This window comes from Heterodontus francisci, unplaced genomic scaffold (assembly GCF_036365525.1).
Source record: "Heterodontus francisci isolate sHetFra1 unplaced genomic scaffold, sHetFra1.hap1 HAP1_SCAFFOLD_1660, whole genome shotgun sequence".
Taxonomy (NCBI): domain Eukaryota; kingdom Metazoa; phylum Chordata; class Chondrichthyes; order Heterodontiformes; family Heterodontidae; genus Heterodontus; species Heterodontus francisci.
The window spans coordinates 51635-58256 of record NW_027140662.1 but is presented as its reverse complement, the minus strand read 5'-3'; positions in this window follow the sequence as shown (position 1 = coordinate 58256).

The window sequence follows — 6622 nt, the reverse complement described above, 5'->3', positions numbered from 1 at the left end:
TCTCGCACCCCCCCCGCCCCCAACGCGTATCACTGAAAAAATGATTCAGAAAGCTGAAAAACAAAAATATAACTGGCTGAACATCAAGACCACCAGCTTCAGCCTACCTCCTACCGTCAACCTTTTCAGACGCTCCTTGCAGACAGGCGATGTCTATGAGTAAGAGTGCAAGAAACAGACAGAACAGCGAGCAAAATGTTAGTTTAAAAGGATAAATTTTAAAAAAAAGAGTCACAAGCAAAAGAGCAAAGATTATTTGAACACAAATAGTCGCTTAGTAGTAGAGCACTTGGGTATTGCTGAAAATAGAGACGTTGTCGAAGTTTTTCATCTTGCACTCGTCAGGAACAATCCGCAAGAATAACCAACGTAAGGGAAACTTACACTGCATGATAATCTTGCGATTGTCCTGATGAGTGCCAGACGAAAGGCTTCAACATTATTTGAATAATTGCAATGAAGCCCTTAGCAATACAAAGCAAAATCAAGTTAGTCATGGGTTTTATGATTAATGATGCAATGTAAACACACCAATGGATCAACAGCAGAATACTGAAAGAGGTGCTTTTCCAAAAATGAAACTTGCAACTTTTAAAACTCCCATATGCTGCCCCCTCACAACCTATCTGGGGGGCTGGGAATTCGAAAAGAAAAGTGCATCACTTTAAATATACATCATAGAATCATACAGCACAGAAGCAGGCCATTCGGCCCATCGTGCTGTGCTGGCTCTTTGAAAGAGCTACCCAATTTGCCCCACTCCTGCTCCTTTCCCTCATAGCCTTGCAAATCTTCGCACCCCCGGCTTCAAGTAGTTATCTCATTCCCTTTCATTCCTCTGTTCTGATTTTCTTTGCTGATTTCAACAGCTCAAAGACTTTACCAGATGATTATCTGGAGCAGCCATGTAAATAGTGTGGTACAAGAGCGGGGGGGGGGGGGGGGGGGGCGGGAGAAGAGAATGGAGCAAAATTTCAAACAAAAGTCCAATTTCTCAACAAGGTCTCACGAACAACACAGGGGTTATAAACGCTTTCAGTACAGATTCAGCTGCTGATCCTGCATGGGTTTTAACAACTGCATCGCATTAATCATGCGGCACAAAAATAAATGAAATGCAAGTAATTTTCAAGACACTGGCCATGCATATTAAAAATACAAGGATACATTGGAGAGTGACGGTTTTGAGACATAAAAGGACAAGGAAGCAAGTTCCTCTGGTCATGCTGGCATCGATTAGTATCCACATCAGCAGCACGCAGTCTGTATGCAGCCAACCAATATGCCTTGTGCAGAAAACAACCTCTGTTCAGATACATTAGCCTCTGGACCACACAGAATGAAGGTGGCGTTCCACCATTACAGTCATCCGCTCTCCGACCTGGCCAGGCAAGGGCAGCAGGGCATTGAGGTAACGGAAGAATCTTGGAAGCGGGCATTGGACTGATCAACCACCTCAGAACCGGCAAACCGGAGTGAGAGCAAGTCATCCTCGACTCCCGATGCCAAAGAGAAAAGTTACATTTGGTCGTTGCAGTTGACGACCACTAGTCGACCAGGACGTGCAGCAATCTTTCACCATCCGGAATGAGTTGCTTTTTCTCAACTGTTTTTAATCAAGAACGCAAAAGGGTTTAAATAATAAACATACAGGATAAGTAAAAAATGCAACATGTGCAATTACATTTGCGTCACATTGTAAGGATTATCCAATCCAATTCTTTCTCAATCAGTCCACAAGAGGGAGCTCTAAGACAAAGGCGGCAGCCAAGTAGTGTCCTATTGATATCAGATATGGATGCAGCTTACAGCAGAAGAGATAACTGATCGAGATGCAAGGAAAGTGGTGGGTAGTGCCCCTCCAACACACGCAACAGGAAGTGAAGGATGGAGTATCTCTCAGCCTGTGGTTATCTACCTGTGTATCTGATAACCGTATCTTCCAAAGCAAAAACAAGCCAAGAAATGATGGATCAGTGCCACCCCTCGCCCTCAAGACCAGGGAGATTATCTCAAATATGGGAACTAAGAAGCCCTTGTGTTCTCTAACTCTGACCAAGCGAATCAAGGGCAATAAAACCGCAGAAATCATCAAGACGCGGAAAAAAGTGGCGAGTTCCTAATCTCAGCGTGGCAGGAAATTGGTTGCAGTGAAGGCAAGTACTCAGCTGTCCCAAAATGAAGAATGGAGCTTAATCCGCCCATGAATTCTTCGAACATAGGAGCAAAGTCCAGAGTTAGGACCAGTACTTGAACCATTAGGCAGGAATATTGCTTAATCTCAACATTGTACTTACTGAGACGGAGCACGGCAAGAGTGACCCCTCAGTACAAGAGAGAGAGAGATAAACTATGAACACTAGACACAATAGAGAGCCTCAAGTACAAAAAATACCATGCTGATAAAGAGCATTAGGTACTTTGCTGCTCAATTATTTCATACTTTGTTAAATAACAAAACAGGAGAAAAATAGACAGGTTACGGAATGAAGACAACATAATCATGCTAAATCTCCGTGATACAATCTACCCACCAGCGCAAAAGGTATTTAAACATTTCTCTGGAGAAAATAAAAAGTTGGAGCAACTTTGCAAATCTTCGCCAAAACTAAGCTTATAATTTGCTAGGTAACAAGGGAATTATACTCCTATTCTTAACTTTCACATATCAACTGAGAATGGTGCCCAGAAGACCAGGACTTCCATTCTTTATGTCAATCGGCTGACCATTAGAAAATGTGTGTGTATACCTAGACAGGGCAGGTCTCAGCTCGAGTGTGACGCCTCCCACACTCATAGTCCTCAATGCTATTCTGCGCTTACATGTGAAGAACGGCCACTTGGAAAAGGTAGCAAAGGCCGCCTGGCACCAGCGGGACTGAATGCCAGAAAGAGTTCAGGATGAAAGGAAACTGGAGTTAAATAAGTGAAGCCGGCAGAACAGTCCTGTCAGAGACTGCATTCCTGCCGTCAAAAACAGGGCACAGAGGATGGTACTGGAATGTACTGTGAACACAAATACTCATCAGATTTCATTATTTTGAATAAGTTCAACCACCTAGGAACATCCTGCCTCATTAACTCTTGGCGTCAAGAGTTGAAAGGACGTTTTCATTCCAAGCAGAAAAATGCATTGTTTTAATTCAGACTCAGAGGGTCAAAGCAAGCACAGAAAAATAAGGAGTTGCAACTTTGGAAGTACAGGCCCAACTCCATTTTTACATTTGCTGACAGTTCTATGTACAGTCAAAGTCAGAAATGTCTTCTTTTACTCACAGCTTGTGCTAAATGAGAGAGTGCCCTATTCAGGGTCTGTTAGCTCAAACTGTTCTGCAGCTCCCCGGCTATGTGATTCCGAGCCTCTTGGGCTGCCCAGGCCCTGCGCTTAGCTGCGCCCCAAAATATCTTCAGGAGTTTCAGCCTTGGTGCTTTGCTCTTTTGAATGGGGCAGAGTGCAAAGAAGAGATTATCAAAAGTGATGAACAACTGGATTTTGCTCTCACTTCAGAATTGAATATTTACTGCAGTCATAAAATCATCATTCCCTCCTCAGATTAACACTTATAAACTTCAATTACTTTTTTTTTTTAAAGTTGCGGATGGACTTTGCTTTTGAACCAAGAGGTTAAAGGGCGAGGGGAAGCAGCAGCCCAAGGAGTGATTCATCGATATAGCCACATTACAGATGACATGTTCTGCACATTTTTACACAGCACAGGGGTAGAGGAAAGTGCCCGGCAGACTATTATATACCAGCCTTTTGTAGAAGAGAAGAGTCTAGATGGGAGACACAAGGAGCAAGTGTTGGTCTGTTATCATGCAACATCATAGAATTAGTGGAGGCATCAGTTTACCAGACATCAGCGGGTATGAGTGACAGAAGTGTTTTGTCAAGAAATTCACCATGGTCTTGACAAATAGGCTATTTGTGAGTTTGTTTGAGATCACTGGCCAGAGTTTCGAAGCTAATGCACTTAAACAGAGCCATCTCATTTTGAAAGGGGCTCTTCTAGAAGTTGCCAAACATGTTGGCAAATAAAAGAAGCCTGTGTTTGGAAATCTGCGATTAGCACTAATCGGCAGTTTTCCCTGTAAAGCATTCTTCTGCCTAGCTGCCTCAAAAGGCTAAAAGCAGTATCTGATGGTAGACTGTCGGCCAAGGACACAGCCTACTCTTAAATACAACAGGCATCGAACATGCTGGAAACCCACAAGGGGCGGGCCTGGCGTCAAGCCCAGTTATTTATCTGTGAGCAACGCGACTGCTAAGGGCAGCAGCAGTCGCCCTTGTAAACACTGGCAACGTCACACTAACCTTTACTTCGGGAAAGGACAACTGTTTATTGCTACAGCACGTTAGCTCAGCTGTGCCAAAGGTCACTTGATGATAGCCACTTCACCCCAGTTTCAACATGAAACTTGGAACAAAAATAGCAAGACGACAGCATTTATATCCTGCCTTATCACATCCCTCAAATATCTCAGAATGCTTCAATGCAATGAATTACTTCTGAAGTGGAGTCACGGTTATGTAGGCAAGCATTCCCCAACCATTTTGCACAAGGAAAGATCCCACAAACAGCACGGAGATGAGCGGCCGTTAATCTGCTTTTTGATGTTGATCCAGGGTCGAATGCTGGGCAGTACTGAAATAATTCCATGCAATCTGCAAAGTCCATCCGAGCAGGCAGCGAGAGCCTCAGTTTAACATCTCTCCTAAAGAAAATAAATGTGTCCCAGTTCCTGCCATTTGATTTCTGTTGAAGATTATTTGCTTACAATAGCAAATGGAATTGCACTGTCACCAAAGATACACATGTTTGAGATGTGTCATGCTTAACATGAAGTGGAGGGCTGTCGAGCTGGAGGAGGTTTCAGACGTCAGCGAGGGGGAGGGGGGAGGGGGAAGAAACGCAAGGCCTCGGAGGGATTTGAAAACGAGGGTGAGAATTTTAAAATCAAGGCTGCTGGAGCGGGAGCTAACGTAGGTCAGCGAGAACGGGGTGATGGGCGAATGGGATTGGTGCGGGTCAGGATACGAGCAGAGTTTACAGAGGATAGAAAATAGGAGGCTGACCAGGAGAGTGTGGGAACAGTCAAGTCGAGAAACAACAAAGGCAAGGATGAAGGGTTCAGCAGCAAATGCACTGGGGCCGGGTCAAAGATGGAATAAGTTATGGAGATAGAAGTGGGTGATAGCGGTGACGAGTGGTTGGAAGCTCAACTCAGGGTCAAATGGGAGACTACGGTTGCAGAGGTTAAGGGGAGATTTGATAGAGGTGTTCAAAACTATGATAGTCCCTGCTTATTTACTCTGTTTCCCGTGGACAGAACAGTCAGTACCTCGAGGACGCAGATTTACAAAGGTGACTGGCAAAAGAACCAGAAACTCATTTGTTCAGTTTTTTTTTAAATCAGTTACCCCACACATCCCACAGAATAGGTAGGTGGCCTACTCCCCAGGATCTGTCAAGGCTAATCTTTAACCAGTTCCTGGTCAAAGCGCAGCAGGTCTTCCACTAGTCCCTGGCCTGCTTCAAATTAAGCGTCAAAACCAGAATGTGGAAGTGGCCAACACACTCCTTTCTACATCTTCCAGTGGAACTCAATTGCTCCTCCACCAAGAATACAAGTCACTGATGTATACTTCACACGGAATGCACCTTGTTGAAAGTCTGAAAAAGGTTCTAAAACCAGACTCAAACACTGCATGTTAAAAAAAAAGGAAACCAACTGAGGAATGTGTTTACACATCAACAAGGAATCCATGTGGCATCGAGAGCAAACAAAGTGAGTGAGGCAGCAGATAAAGATGTCAAGCTTCGAGGGTTATTGGCCAATTAATAGGTTAGTGAGCAGATTTCAAGGTCACGCATGAGTTAAAGTGAAATTATTCCAGGATTAAGTGCATTGCAGTGAAGTTAAGGAAAGCACTGCCCATTACCCACAGCCATACTTTCAAGTGTTTCGGAAATTACTGCCGCACGCAGCTTTGAAGTGTTTAATGTTCCTTTCTGCACAGAGTGTCAAGGTGGCACCAGCCACAACAGCTGGCATTGACGTCCGGGCACATTCAAGTTCACCTGGGCAGGACTGTTCTGCAGGAACTGTACACAGAGTACATCCATGCAGAAATAAAAAAAAATCACTCCCAAGCCACTGACTACAAGGCTCCACATATGGGCCTACCCATGGTCAAATCCGAGAACCAAGTAGGTGGCGGGCTTGAATCTCAAACTGCGTCAAGTTCGCTGACGAAGGAGGGAAGGAAGACACAGAGGTCCTACTCAATCAAATGCTACAAAGTGCGTATGTGGGCTTTGCTTAAGGATGGAATCAGACTCAACCCACATTCAGATCCAGGCTCAGCCATGAAGGAAGGGCAAATGGGCAACTAGCATCAGGGGACCTGGGACCAGAGCGTGTATCAGCGTCGTGAACAGAGTGGAGAACACTGGGAGGTGCAAACAAAAATCCTCTGGACAAGAGAAAAATCTCAATGTACATTCGAGAGAATAGCAACCAGAAATACGAGAAGCTGGGGCCAAAAAAGAAAAGTCAACAGGTATGCAGGTAGACAAACTCCAGTGTCTCTCAACCTACCTTTGGTGCTGAGATCGTG